The following is a 16370-nucleotide window of genomic DNA, read 5'->3' as shown; positions in this document are numbered from 1 at the left end:
TCTGGGTCTGGTGTACTGTATCAGGCATGGAGTCCTTGGGGTCCACCAGATGATGCTGAACTATAGTTCCCAACTGCCCTAGCAAGCATGGTCTATTGTCAGGGATAATGGGGCTGCAGTCCAGGACCACAGTTCCCCTGCCCATGAACTACATGGTTCATTGCTGTTTGCTGAGTTGCAAAGTCATCACTATCATCAACATCATCTCCAAAGCTTTCATAAATCTCCCTATTTATTCTCTGCAAGCTGAAGAAGGCTTTGGAACTCTCCATGAAGGAGGTTTCTCTCCCTGTCCATGGATGTTGCCAGCAGGCATCCTCCTTTTTAATTTACATAGGTATTTAGCCTACTGTTCCTTTTCTTCTGCCCTGTGTTTTAATCTGCATTTTAATTTAATTATGTTTTTAAAAGCCTGCTTAAAAAAACCTTTTAATCATCTCTTATCAGATTTTTATTATGTTTTTGCTTAATACATTGTGAGGACAAGTTATTTTCCATTATGGATTTTTTTTTTTTTATTAACCACCTTGAATATTCTTTATGCAATGGTTGAGTGTGCAGTGGAGGCTGTTCAATTAGGACGGGTGGGTTACTGCCCCACCAATCTCAGTTTTCCTTGAGCAGTGCTGTAGCTACAGAGATGGGGGTGGTGGCTGGTTTTTTGCCCTGGGTGAAGCCTCCAGACAGTGCCGGATTTATATATAAGCTTAACAAGCTATAGCTTAGGGCCCCACTCTCTTGGGGCCCCCCAAAAAAATTAAAGGAAAAACAACAACTGAATGTACATTTCCAAAATATAAGGTAAAAAACAAATAAAATAAAACCTACATACAGCAACAGTGCTTTGTGCTGAGTAGGCTCCTGTGATGTAAGTAATGGGCCCACCTGCTATATAAAGGGCCCCATTACCTTCAGTAGCTTAGGGACTCATCAAACCTAAATCTGGCCCTGCCTCCGGAGAAGCACCATTGAGGCTCCCAGCCTGTGTGTGTGCATGCAAATGCACGTGTGTGGAGATATGCCAAACTGGGTATTTGGCCCAGGTGAAATAAAGCCTACTTTCTTCCCTGCCTTAAGACAGCCCCCACCTGCCTGCGTTCTTACTTACCACTAGTCCAGTGTGTGTTCCTGGCTCTCAGCTTCCTGCTCCTTAAAGTCTCAGTTTAGCCCTTATAGAACTCAGCCGGAAGTAGGATGGAAACAAAACCAGAATTAGTTAACTCTGTCACTGGCTCCACCTCTGGCTATCATTGACTCCAGCTAAGGCTTAGGTGGGCGCCGTTGCTATTCTCAGAGAACAAGGGATGTGTTCATGGTGAGTTCCGGCATCTTTTTCTAGAAAAATAGCACTGACTCTAGCTCCACCTACCACTTGCCTCCCTGATTTCTGCCGTACCTGTCTTAGGCTCATAGACCTCTTTTTTGTTGTGTTTCCAGACACAGGGCTGAAATTTAAAGCTTCATGTCTGAGTGGTTATTGTTTTTTGTACTGGTGCTTTCCCTGGGAAAACCCACATTTTACCTCTGATTGCCATTTGCTCTGTTCCAGCAGTAAGACACAGGTTTTGCTGAGGAAATCACTGAGACAAAGAAAAAAGCATTGCTTGAACACAGAGCTTTAGAGCACAAACCTGTGCCTGGAAAGTGCAATGCAAAAGGAAGTCTGCATTTGCCCAGAAGGAGCACCAATCACCACTGAGAGCCTTTAACCACATGCAGACACATAGCTTGCCATATCCACATAGACAGCTGATTAAGTCACAAGTGTTGCCAATCACTCATGTAGGAGTGAGATGCACACTTGCCCTCTATCTGCCCAACATGCCTCCCCAATCTGCAACATCATCATCTGTCCATTCAGGGATGTAAGATTCCAGTAGTTCATACACATATGAAATCCTGTGGTTATAGGCCCAGCTTTTGCAGTCAATTCAGTGTGGTAGGTCAGATGGGTAGGCATGAAGGAAAGGCACAATATTGCTGCCACTTCCCTGCACATATATGGGACTTACCAGGGAACATGTCATCCGATTTCACCCAATTACATGCAGCAATGAGGTTCCCGGCAGCCAGAACCCTATCCCAGAGAGAGGTAGGCATCCCAATCTTATGTTCAGTTCTCCACATTTTAGCACAATTTTCTCCAAATGTACCCATTTTGCCTAATACACAAAATTTTTGCAATCCTGCTTTCCTTAACACAATGCCTTTTTTGTATGTTCTTTTCCCTAATACTTGCATTTGTATGCCCTTATCACCCTAGTTTATGCAATTTAGTACACGTGACTTGGCTGGAGAACAGCATTGTAAAACTTGGAGGTAGGCATCCCAATCTTATGTTCAGTTATCCACATTTTAGCACAATTTTCTCCAAATGTACCCATTTTACCTAATATACAAAATTCTTGCAATCCTGCTTTTCCTGACACAATGCCCCTTTCTTTTGTATGTTCTTCTCCCTAATACAGTGGTACCTTGAGTTACAGATGCTTCAGGTTACATACGCTTCAGGTTACAGACTCCGCTAACCCAGAGATAGTACCTCGGGTTAAGAACTTTGCTTCAGGATAAGAACAGAAATTGTGCGGTGGCAGCACAGCAGCAGCTGGAGGCCTCATTAGCTAAAGTGGTACTCAGGTTAAGAATAGTTTCAGGTAAAGACAGACCTCTGGAACGAATTAAGTTCTTAACCAGAGGTACCACTGTACTTGCATTTGTATGCCCTTGTCACCCTAGTTTATTCATTTTAGTATACATGACTTGGCTGGAGAACTGCATTGCAAAATTTGGAAGAGTGTGAATTTTGAAGGTTAGTTGTTTTGGTTCGCATATTGTTTCAGAAAGTGAGAATTAGGCGGGTTCACCTTTAAATGCAAGCTGATTCAAAAAAACATTTTACATCCCTGGTTGTAGGTCATGACAATGTTTATTATGCAACTCAGGAGAAGAGCAGCAACAAAAATCAGGAAAAGGGAGCAACATGTTTTAGAGATTAGAGATTGGAGTGGAGTTGCTCATGATAAGGTGGTCTTCTTCCCATCCCCCAACTTTGGCACAAAAGCATCAAGCATCGCTAGTTACCTTTTCTGATTGCCGTTCTAGCCTCACAGTTTTGCATCTTTACCTCTTTGCCTTTGAAAATTAACATCACTTATGTTATGGACCCAATAAGAGCCTTTTGACATTAATATCCTGGGGGTTGGAGGGAGAAGTCTTCATGTCAAGATCTGATTTAGCTTCACAATCAAGGACATAAATCCAGTACTGATGTGAGTTAAAAGGCAGTGACTGGAAGCTGCGTCCTCAGCTCTTTTGTCATCTCAGGATAATAGACCATAAATAAGTGCCAATGTCAGCATCTGGGGTAGTCAATCCATTCTCTGCAATAAGTGGCTGAAGCTGCCGGCTTTGTGCTGCACTCACGTGGGCTGTCTCAGTTCCCTCCACATGTGTGGTCAGCCAAGAATCAGGAAGTGGAGAACTAAAGATGTCTGAGATGTTTGACAAAAACAGGAGTGGAAATTGCCCATGATAGTCACATGTCAGTGGGTTGTACACAACAGTGGATGGAGCAACATTTATGTATCCATCCTCCATGCAGGCAAGCAAGAACCCTTATTAGAGTTTAAATGCACTTTCCAGCAAGGCACTCAGGGTTCAAAGCAGGACCAGTGACTTGGAGAGAGTTCAGATAGAGGGATCTGGGGGGCTGCATTTGCCTGAGGTTCCCCATCCATAACTTAGAGAACTAAAATTTAGTACATGTGTTGTCCAGTATTGTCTGGATTACCAAATACATTCGAAGATGTAGTTGTGCATTATGCCTAATAATAATAATAATAAAAGGTAAAGGGACCCCTGACCATTAGGTCCAGTCGTGACCGACTCTGGGGTTGCGGTGCTCATCTCGCTTTATTGGCCGAGACAGCTTCCAGGTCATGTGGCCAGCATGACAAAGCCGCTTCTGGCGAACCAGAGCAGCGCACAGAAACGCCGTTTACCTTCCCACCAGAGCGGTACCTATTTATCTACTTGCACTTTGATGTGCTTTTGAACTGTTAGGTTGGCAGGAGCAGGGACCGAGAAACGGGAGCTCACCCTGTCACGGGGATTCAAACCACCGACCTTCTGATTGGCAAGTCCTAAGCTCTGTGGTTTAACCCACAGCGCCACCCATGTCCCTAAATAATAATAATAATAATAATAATAATAATAATAATAATAATAGTTTATTTATACCCCACCCATCTGGCTGGGTTTCCCCAGCCACTCTGAGTGGCTCCCAACAGATTATTAAAAGCACAATAAAACTTCAAACATTAAAAACTTCCATAAACAGTGCTGCCTTCAGATGTCTTCTAGAAGTCAGATAGTTGTTTATTTCCTTATCTGATGGGAGGGCATTCCACTACAGGAATAGGCATACTTACAGACACACCTATTTTTTGTGAATTGTTGCTGGACTTCTTTGCAGAATAGATTTCCTGGAGCATAAGATTATAAAAAACCATAAGAGCTGCCCTCCTAAAATTAAAAACAATTCAGAATCTGGTGTAGTTTTGTGCGCAGTGGCCTGCAAAGCTCATAGTCTCTGACAGTACAGGAAGGGGAGCATCTGGTTCATTCAAAAACAAATCCCTCTGGGCATTGGGTGAGTTCATATGTTGAGATTCTTCAAATACTGCTACTAAATCTATGGTCTCTCAAGCCTGTGCGGTGAATCAGATGAGAGAAAGACCGAATTCTTCAACACAGACTTTACCAATTTGTATGGACGGATAGGTTTTTTTAAGGGGGCTTTTGGGGAAAAAAACCTGATCACTCCCTCCCACCCACCCCCCAAAAATATTGTGAGGATGTTTGCTTTTAGAAATACAGAAAATATAGAATCATAGAGTTGGAATAGACCACAAGGGCCATCGAGTCCAACCCCCTGCCAAGCAGGGAACACCATCAGAGCACTCCTGACATATGGTTGTCAAGCCTCTGCTTAAAGACCTCCAAAGTAGGAGACTCCACCACACTCCTTGGCAGCAAATTCCACTGTCAAACAGCTCTTACTGTCAGGAAGTTCTTCCTAATGTTTAGGTGGAATCTTCTTTCTTGTAGTTTGGATCCATTGCTCCGTGTCTGCTTCTCTGGAGCAGCAGAAAACAACATTTCTGCCTCCTCTATGTGACATCCTTTTATATATTTGAACATGGCTATCATATCACCCCTTAACCTCCTCTTCTCCAGGCTAAACATGCCCAGCTCCCTTAGCCGTTCCTCATAAGGCATCGTTTCCAGGCCTTTGACCATTTTGGTTGCCCTCCTCTGGACATGTTTCAGTTTGTCAGTGTCCTTCTTGAACTGTGGTGCCCAGAACTGGACACAGTACTCCAGGTGAGGTCTGACCAGAGCAGAATACAGTGGCACTATTACTTCCCTTGATCTAGATGCTATACTCCTATTGATGCAGCCCAGAATTGCATTGGCTTTTTGCAAGACCCATACGAATACTTAAGATAGTGTTTGTATCACTCTGTAATATTCGTTTTGCCTGTTGAGAGATAGCTCTGTTGCTTTAAGTTCACATTAGATACATTGGATTGTATTCATTTGAAGAGGTCAACACACCCCACAGTTCTGGTTCTGATACAAAGATTGCCAAGCTGTGCTGACCTGCACCTCCAGAGTAATGTGTGGATCAGAACTTACAGCTGTAAGTTCCTGTATACCTCCATGTTGCACAAAATTTCATTCACACCAGCAGGTACTGCAGTGTGAAAGGAAGATTAAATATCAGAATCCAGTCTGCTGAACAGCTGATAAGCAGAGAGATCCAGGAGAATCTCTCCCCCCACATTTCCCACTCCCCATAGCAGCTGTGATCCTGCAGGTTCTGAGTGAGGCTCTGCAAATAGCTTTCCTAAAAATAAAAATAAAATAAAATAAACCTACTTGTGGAGCATCACCACCACTACCACGACCCATCAACTACTTAACTGTTCAGACAGTCCTGGGGACAGGGTGGGCATGCCACACAAACAACATTCCTTTAGGAAATCTGCCTGTGGAACATCACCACCAACCACAGGATTGACCCACCAGTTGAGCAATGGATCTGACGATGGGGATGATAATCTGCAAGCAGTTATTTGGAGTGGATGATGGGGGGGGGGATTCCACAAGCAACTTTCTGTAAGGAAACCAGCTGCAGAATCTTTAATGGGTTGCAGAATCACCTGTTGAAGAAAGGAGACAATGGAAGAGCAGGGAATGAGGCTCCACAATCTGTGGAGAAACCTGAAGGGCTTCAGTTGGTGCACTGCCTTGTACAAACTTCCAGGCTTGCAAGCAGATTCCAGGCTTGCAAATGGATTTTTCCTTGAATCAAATACCACCAAATGAGCACTGAACTTGCGCGGTAATCCATTACGTTCCACTAATGGCTTTTACGCTGTATGAAAACTCAAATATAATGTGCAAAATAAAAAGAAAGCAGAATAAACTGTAGTGTGTATGTAGTCTAGGACTGACATGGGATGCAATGCTTGGTGATCCATTCTTTCATACTTCCTGAATGTTCTCTTTCAGGTTTATTTTATTTCGTTTATTTCATATGGTAAGGAAAACCTCAAAGCAGTTTCAGCCCCACCCTTAACAAAGGGTTTCAACTCCCACTCCCAAGTAGCATGATGAATTTAAAATATCTTGAGAGAAAATGAATGATAAAAATAACTATTTAATTAAAAACCCCTATTTAAATGCAAATTTATGTGAAAGGTTTTGTTGTTTTTTTTAAAAAAGAGCATGTGGAAATGGGATTCAGCAAACCTATGAGTGAATGTGTGTGGAAGTTGCACAGATGGGTAAGGTCCTCTCCTCTATTGAGCCTTCAAGGCAGCTTAAAGGTAAAGGGGTTGCGGCACTCATCTCGCTTTATTGGCCGAGGGAGCCGGTGTACAGCTTCCAGGTCATGTGGCCAGCATGACAAAGCCGCTTCTGGCGAACCAGAGCAGCTCACGGAAACGCTGTTTACCTTCCCGCCAGAGCAGTACCTATTTATCTACTTGCACTTTGACGTGCTTTCGAACTGCTAGGTTGGCAGGAGCTGGGACCACGCAATGGGAGCTCACCCCGTCACAGGGATTCGAACCGCCAACCTTCTGATCAGCAAGTCCTAGGCTCTGTGGTTTAACCCACAGCGCCACCCGCGTCCCACTCAAGGCAGCTTAGGAACCCAAAATAAAACCATTCATGATATTATACAAATGAAACCAAACTAAAATCTATCCAAGTACCATAATCCTGGAAGAGAAATATCAACAGCAGCAAGATAATAATAGGAAAAAGAAGAAGAGGAAGAAATACCTGCTGAATTCTCAAGATTCTTTTGACTTAGTATCAAAGATTGCAGCTGTGCACACATATACATGAAATGGGAATAAGTCCCATGGAACTCACTGGGGCTTGCTGCTGAATAGGATGTAAGAATCATAGAATCATAGAGTTGGAAGAGACCACAAGGGCCATCGAGTCCAACCCCCTGCCAAGCAGGAAACACCATCAGAGCACTCCTGACATATGGTTGTCAAGCCTCTGCTTAAAGACCTCCAAAGTAGGAGAATCCACCACACTCCTTGGCAGCAAATTCCACTGTCAAGCAGCTCTTACTGTCAGGAAGTTCTTCCTAATGTTTAGCTGGAATCTTCTTTCTTGTAGTTTGGATCCATTGCTCCGTGTCCGCTTCTCTGGAGCAGCAGAAAACAACCTTTCTCCCTCCTCTATGTGACATCCTTTTATATATTTGAACATGGCTATCATATCACCCCTTAACCTCCTCTTCTCCAGGCTAAACATGCCCAGCTCCCTTAGCCGTTCCTCATAAGGCATCGTTTCCAGGCCTTTGACCATTTTGGTTGCCCTCCTCTGGACACGTTCCAGTTTGTCAGTGTCCTTCTTGAATTGTGGTGCCCAGAACTGGACACAGTATTCCAGGTGAGGTCTGACCAGAGCAGAATACAGTGGCACTATTACTTCCCTTGATCTAGATGCTATACTCCTATTGATGCAGCCCAGAATTGCATTGGCTTTTTTAGTTGCCGCGTCACACTGTTGGCTCATGTCAAGTTTGTGGTCAACCAAGACTCCTAGATCCTTTTCACATGTACTGCTCTCAAGCCAGGTGTCACCCATCTTGTATTTGTGCCTCTCATTTTTTTTGCCCAAGTGCAATACTTTACATTTCTCCCTGTTAAAATTCATCTTGTTTATTTTTGCCCAGTTCTCTAATTTGTCAAGGTCGTTTTGAAGTATGATCCTGTCCTCTGGGGTGTTAGCCACCCCTCCCAGTTTGGTGTCATCTGCAAATTTGATCAGGATGCCCTTGAGACCATCATCCAAGTCGTTGATAAGGATGTAAGGATGTAATTGTGAATGAAAGTAGGTGAGGGGCATTTCTGTGGGGTGGGTCACCTACACAGAAAAGTTTCTACTCCCATTGCCACTTGCCTAGCTTCCTGAAAGTAGGATTTCCAGACTTAAAACTTGGATGGAGAACCTTTGGCCTGCCATATGTTGCTGAACTGTAAGTGCCCTCATCCTTGGTCACTGGCCATGCTTGCTTGTAGTCTAGAAATATCTGGAGGGGCAAAGGTTTCTCACTCTGCCTTAGATGAAGATCTTAAGGAATCAGCAGGTTCATACAAGAGAAAGCTGTACTTCAGAAGTTCATATTGCATTCTTTTCATCTATAATACATTAATGGAATAAGGCTTCATGATTTATGTGCCACATATTGCCCATTTGCACCTCTGTGTGTGCACAGGAACGTTTATTTATCTATTTGAAACATCCTTCCATTTTTTTAAAAAAATCCATAAGGTGGATAGAGGTTATTAAAAATCAACATAAAATGTTAAAGCTATAACATTATCAACATTCCCTGTTCAGGGAAGCTTTTAATCTGTGATATTTTACTGTATTTTTTGTTTCTATGGAAGCCGCCCAGAGTGGCTGGGGAAACCCAGCCAGATGGGCGGGGTACAAATAATAAATTATTATTATTATATTATTATTATTATATATCAAGAGAAATATATATATATATATATATATATATATATATATATATATATATCCAGGGATGTGTTTGTTTGTTTTTATAGGAATTTGCATAAAATATCTCAAAGCAATTTCACAATAAAAACAACAATTTCATATATAAAAACAATTGCAACAATTTGATATGTAAAAACAATTCCAATTCCAATATAGACTAAGAAAAAGAACTCCACTAAGACTTGTTGAAAACAGAAATAAGCTCGAAAAACACAGTAAGGGCAGTACCTATCTAGCATTTGTAGAATAGTGGAGATGTACAGTTGGAAGGGACCCTGAGGATCATCTAGTCCAACCCCCTGCAATGCAGGAATATGCAGCTGTCCTATATGGGGATCAAACCTGCAACCTTGGTGTTATCAGCACTGTACTCTGGTGCTGGGGAGGGACCACTATGCTAAAGGCCTAATTCCTACATAATATGGAGTGGACGTTCTGATGAGATGGGATCTGCTAGAGGCCCCCTCCTGCAAAGAATAGTGATCAGCTAAATATATAAGGGTTCAGATGATCTTCTAGTGTTAAACCACTCTGCAGATTGTAGATCTGTGAGATGAATACGGTCCAGCTAAGAACTTCCAGAACCCTTAACAAACTAAAGCTCCCAGGATTCTCTGTGGGAAAGCCATGACTGTTTAAAGTGATATGATACTGCTTTAAATGTATAGTGTAGATGGGGCCTAAAGCTAGACTCCCCCCCCCCCAAAAGGCCACCTTATCCAATAAACTAAGGAAAAGCCATTCATCCAATCTTGTAAAATGCTCTGAATGTCCCCCGCCATCCCTTTCACCCCTCTGCCCATGGATTTCCAAAAAATAGCTGGACTCAAAATATTGGCTTAAGAGACTCAAGAGCCAGACAAACCCATTTCCTAGGAAAAAGCAACTTCCAAATTTGGGAATTTGGAGTGGGGAAGGGGATGCTTGACCTTTCTTCAAATAGCTCTCCTGAAGGAAAACAGTTAGTGGCCTTATGCTGCACAAGAAGATCCTTACAGTCAATGTTCATTTCGTGCGAGAGTTCTGTTCCTGCCCCCCCCCCCCCGCACATTGGTGGAGTGCATATAAGTGTGCCATGCTCCCATTCTGCCACCATTCTAACCTTTTAATGACTTGTTTTGTGATGTTTTCGGTCACTTCTGGGTTCGGCACTGTTTGCATGTGTGAAATTGTGTGTCTTTTGGGTGCACATTAATTGGTTGTTGCCTGTGCTGGATAAGATCAAAAGGTCCGTCAAGTCACATGTTCTCTTTCCAGCTGTCAACAATCAGATGCTTCCAAGAATCACATATGCAAGATGTGAAGGCACTAATCCTTGCCCACTGTTGCCTCTGCACTGCAACTGGTATTCAGAGATAGACTAATTCTGCTCATGGAGGTTCCATGATTGTGCACCACTGATATAACAACAACAATTTATTTATACCCCACCCATCTGGCTGGGTTTCCCCAGCCACTCTGGGTGGCTCTCAACAGAATACTAAAAACACAATAAAACACCAAACATTAAAGACTTCCCTAAACAGGGCTGCCTTCAGACAGGCCCAGACAGAGGGGGGGCCATGTGGGCCACTTGGCTTGGGCCTCTGATTCCAAAGGGGGCCTCAGTCAGCATATTCACAATCGCAGGGGATGCACTGGGGCGAATGCGGAGGCGTTTATCCCCAGGGTATCTACCTGGCCTGGGCCTCAGCCTGGCTCTGCAAGGCCCTGCCTTCAGATGTCTTCCAAAAGTCAGATAGTTGTTTATTTCCTTGACATCTGATGGGAGAGCGTTCCACAGGGCAGGTGCCACTACCAAGAAGGCCCTCTGCCTGGTTCCCTGCAACCTCTCTTCTTGCAGTCTGGGAACCGCCAAAAGGCCCTCGGAGCTGGACCTCAGTGTCCGGGCTGAATGATGGGGGTGGAGCCGCCTCTTCAGGTATACCTCTCCTTCATGAGTTTTTCTTAACGAATGGTCTAACTGTAGCCAAGGACTAAAGCTAACATAACAGAAAGAAAGGGAAAGGAAAGAGTGAAGTGGTAGATATGAAAAGGATTTGACAACAGCAAGGAAAAGCATATTTGTGGGGGGGGGGGGGAACAGCAGAAACAAAAGAAATCAAATTACTGTCAGTCACATTGGGAGATAAAAGTGCAAGCATTGATACCTTGATGATACTGTAGTGAGCCAGAATGAATAATGCAGAAATAGACATCTTCAAGTATTTATTATCCTTATTATATGTGCTAGAGTGAGTGCATAGAGAAGAGCTGGGATGGGATAAATATGGTTCATTTGCATAGGTGCTCAAAAGACACACACCACTGCTATAACTAGAGCTTATGAATATGGGCTAAAAACAAACTTAACAGATGGATGATGACAGCTTGACAGCGCAAGCCTATGCATGTTTACACAGAAGTAAGCCCCGCCATGTTCAGTGCTGATTATTCTCAGGTAAGTGTGCATTCCTTACTTTCTGGAGAGCAAACTTCACTGAATGCAATGTGTATTTCTTCTGAGTAATCATGCATAGGATTGCACATTAAGTTTGCAAGCATATGCACATTTTCTGAAGAGAACTCAGTTGAGCTCAGTGGGATTTCAAAAGCAAGGGGGTCCAAGTAAGTCTTACTCAGACCCATTGAAATTAATGGGCCTAAGTTAGCCATGCCTGTTAATTTTGATGAGTCTACTCTGAGTAGGACTAGTATTGTGTGCAACCTGTGCTTCTGGCCACCCTATAAACCATGTAATGTTGTTATCTCTGGTCTTTTCACTGCAAAGGTGAGTAATAATAATAATAATAATAATAATAATAATAATAATAATAAATCCCTATCACAGATTTAAAAGTTCAAATATGTATGAAGCATGCCTTAGTCACCTGGAGAAATGGGGATTTTGGACTAGATGGATTTATGTTCTGAGGGCTGGCTATGATGCCGGGGTCAGGTGGAGTAGCAGTGGCAGTCCCCTTCCTAATTTCCCAGCACATTCCTCTTTGCCAGAGATTAGAATAATGTGTTTCAGAGGTGTGTCATGCACCCCCTAAACTAGACTGCTGCCCACATCTGCACTGGATGATGCTGTGCTGTTGTCAGAATTGAATATTCAGTTGCCAACCAGCTGCCAGCTGCACATGGAAGGGTGGTGGGACTGAGAATGCTGTCTTATCCTTTAGCTCAGGTGGTAATATTTCTTTGGTTAAGGTTCTGATCCAGGAAGGACCCTCTTCTTATCTCCTCATGGGAGATAATACAATCACACTAAAGTACAATACCATACAGTACACCATCAGGTATGCACAAGCCTCCCACTCCCAGAACTTCATTTGTGGGAGGAAATCAGCAATGGGAAGCTCCCTTGAACGCGACAGCCCCTGACAGAAAATGAACAGAGGATGCAATGGGGGCCATAGCTCAGCATTACAGTGTCTGCTTTGCATTCTTGTCATCTCCAGGTAGGGCTGAGAAAGACCCCTGTATGAAACCATGGAGAGCCACTGATAGTATGTAGAGACAATGTTTGGCATCTACTGCAATAAGCCACCTCAAAGAAACAAACAAATAGCTGAGCAGTCTACTCATTGCCATTCCCCTTATGAAGCCTACATGACAGGATATTCCATTTGCTTGACCATCGGTATAAAAACTGAGATGTTGGCATTGAGCTGTCCGTAATGATGTGTGAACCTTTCTCTAAAGCATCCAGAAAATAAATTAAATATCAAGACCTATCACTGCATTCAAGAGCACAAAATTCATTTTCTTCCTTTTGCCAGAACTGCTGCCTTGCACTTGTCCACTTAGAGCACTGGGTGACATCTTAACTGCTGTTCAGTTTTGTATTTTTCTGTTCTACTGGATACTGTGGCAACACCTGTTTGTCACTATCCTAAACATTTATGCTTCTTCAAAGGCAGTGTGTGTGTGTGTGTGTGCGCGCACACACACACACACGCGCACGCTCCCTTCATTAATATTGGAAGAGGCAATGAAATGTATTCTGTTTGTGCAACCGTGCTGCCTTCGCAAGCATAGCCTTTCCTACTGGGGGGTGGATTGGATGAGGGCTTTTCTTTTTTTTCTTTTTTTTTAGATTTAAAAAGTTTTTATTATAATCCAACATCTAAAAAAACACATATACATTCTTAATAATAGAACAAAGCACAAAAAAACAAAGATAATAAAATAATTCAAGAATCAATATACAATATTTCCGTTCTTTGACTTCCCACCACCACCACGAGACCTCTATCTCAACGATATTTACAGCAGTGTCTTTTACTAATCATCGTGTTCTACCTCGCAGTTTTTAAATTATACCTACTGTGACTTTGGTGTTTCCTAATGTCATCTCCATGTATGAAAAAAATTTGTTCCAGTCATTAATAAATTTAGTATTTTTCTGATGCCTAATCTTCTGCGTCATTATTGCTAAGTCAATGTATTCAATTAGTTTGGTTCGCCAGTCCGTAATTGTTGGAATGCTGGGGTTTTTCCATTTCTGCGCTAACAGTACCCTAGCGGCTACTGTTGCATACTGGAATAGGGTTTGGTCGTCCTTATTGATCTCACTACCCGCCATTCCTAAAAGGAATGCTTCGGGTTTTTTTGGGAAGGTATACTTTAGCATCTTTTTTAGTTCATCATAGACGGAGCCCCAGAACTTCTTTACTACATCGCAAGACCACCACATATGGAAGAAATCTCCCTCTTTCTTTTTGCACTTCCAACAGGTCTTATCTCCGGTTTTATACATTTTAGCTAATTTTGTTGGGGTGATGTGCCAACGGTACATCATCTTTTCCATGTTCTCTCGGAGGCCGACACATGCTGAGAATTTCATGTCCTTGGTCCATAGTTTTTTCCATTTTTCATATTCTAGGGGATGTCCTATGTCTATGGCCCACTTGATCATAACTTCTTTGACTTCCTCATCCATAGTATCCCAGTCTAATAGTTGGTTATACATTTTAGTTAGGAGCTTAGACTTCCCTTCTATTATTTCTAACTGGAATTGGGATTTGTTTTTACTCATTCCAGCTTTTTTGTGTTCATTCCATAAAGAGTGAATTTGGTGGTATTGTATCCACCCCGTTAGTTTATCTTTTAACTCTTTGTGAGGGCTTTTCCATTACTCAGAATTAGAGGTGTAAGAAGGTGCAGAATAGGAATTATCACAGTTCAATGATACATTTCAGCCAATATAAGGCCAAAAGTAGGGTGTTGAGCAGGACAGCTGAGGTGTTCTCTTTGGGGAGTCGCAAGAGTTGAACATGCATTTGGTACCTGGACCTAAAGATTCCCCACCATTGAAATAGTACAAATAGTTTGGTGCTGTGTGAACTTAACTCCCAAACTACTACAAAAAAAGAAAGAAAGAAAGAAAAAAGGTTGAAATGGGGGCAGGGATTTAATGACAGTGACAGCTTTCCAGGATCCCCAGCAGTGTTTGATAACAGAGGTTGGTTGGTTGGTTGGTTGGTTGGTTGGTTGGTTGAATGCTGACCTTCAGTTGAAAGATTTCTAGTGCTAAAGGTCTAACACAGACTAGCATGCTTTCTAGATTGCTCTGTTTTAAAAAAATATAAGGCTCTGTCGAGAGCTTTATATGAATTACCTAAGAGACTATTCCCTCCCTAAATTAGATACTGAGAAATAAAAACCAAATATGTAAATATAATGTATCCATTACCAAGAAATTAATTTCAAAAACAGATGGGTTTCAGAAGGGCTGTTGCCAAATATTTTTGAGGTTCTTGTGCCAGAGGGCAGTTTGTTCACAACAGAGGAAAATGTATTCCATTAAACTCTGGACAAAAATGATTCCACCCCCCCTTCTCGAATGGCCTTTTAATGGGCCATTGGAAACGAGGGCATAAGGATCAACTGAGCATTACACCCCTGAGAAAATTGTGGGCTTATCATATGGGGCCCTTCACTTCTCCAGAATTGAAGAAGGTACATAAAAAGATCTTAACTTTAATAAAAATTAGTGCGCTAGAATAATTAATTCCAGTTCAGTCTCCAGAGACTAAGAACTCCCTTCAAATTTACAGCCTCCTTTCTCTTCACACACGTGAAGCTAGATTTCATTCCATTCCAATTTCAGCTCTCAACAAAAGATACTGAGCTATGCCGGCCAGCTGATGACGAACTCTCATTTTTACATGAGACGAGGGAGTCTAATTGTGCAGCACATAATGTTGCGCAGAACATAATATTCGAGGCACAGGACAAGAGGAAGTGTCAACGAGCCCTTAATCTGTCCTTCAGGGTCTTTGAGGGTAAAATGTTAAAACTTGACAACAAAACTGCTCTTTTGTACTTTGGTTCCACCAAATTTGTAGACCGCCCTTCATCATGTCAACATGGTCCCAGAGTGGTTTATAGCCATGTACAAAATGCAATGGGGAACGTTGAGAGGTTTTGGAAGGGTGAACATGAGTGGATAAAAAGTTCAAGGGAAAAAAGGTAAAGCTTTTAAAATCTGTGTAACTCTGAGAAAGGATAAACTGTGGACAAAGCTGAAGTGTAACTTTTGAATAAATGTGTTTTAATAAGTAAATAAAAATATAAAAGTGATTGACAGACGAGTGGCTCTGTTCACCTGCCAAAGGTGGCCCTTAGCAGTAGGGAGATAACAATTTGGTCTGCTGGGCTAGAAAGGTTCACCAGCCCTTGCTTTATGACATCCCAATCCTGTTCCACTGCTGATCTCAGATGAATTTGTTTCTCTAAAAATGGAAAGCTAAGAAACTCCACCCCCCCTTAGAGAGTCTGGTTTTCCTGGGAAATATAAGCCTCATACAAAAGTGCAAAAATGCTTTACAGATCAAACTGGACCTTATGCAACCAGTTTTTAAACTTCATTAAGACTATACTTTGGTTTCTCCATTGTTCGCTGAGCTTTAACCTCTATTAGCAACAAGATCAATTTACATTTTCTACTAGTTTTTTTGCCTGAAAATAATAAGCAAATGTTTCCAGTTAGCTATTTTTTTCCTTGTTGGTTTCCATGTTGAATTCCTGGAGTGTTCTTAAGGTGCAGTTTTGTTCATTTGGTGTGGTGTTGGTGGGACCTAATTAGCCTTCTCAAAACAGCTAAGAGCATTGGAAAATTGGAGAAAGCTGTTGTGAGCAGCACAGTGCATTTGGCATTCTTTGTTAGGCCTACTTTCCTTTGCTAAGCCACAGTAATGAAGGGAGAGATACCAGTGAGGAACTCTAATGTGTTAAGAATCACTGTGTTTGGCTACCAGCAGCAAATTCCTCAG

The 16370-nt window shown here is 42.3% G+C and overlaps 1 long non-coding RNA gene across 1 annotated transcript in view; it reads left to right on the top strand.

Annotated features, from left to right (window-relative positions):
• LOC310698149 overlaps window positions 1-16370 on the top strand; it is a 196295-nt gene that overhangs the window by 140967 nt on the left and 38958 nt on the right. The window lies entirely within an intron of this gene.

Source organism: Podarcis liolepis, assembly GCF_965112155.1.
Source record: "Podarcis liolepis genome assembly, chromosome: Z".
Lineage (NCBI taxonomy): Eukaryota > Metazoa > Chordata > Lepidosauria > Squamata > Lacertidae > Podarcis > Podarcis liolepis.
This window is presented reverse-complemented; position numbering and strand designations above follow the sequence as displayed.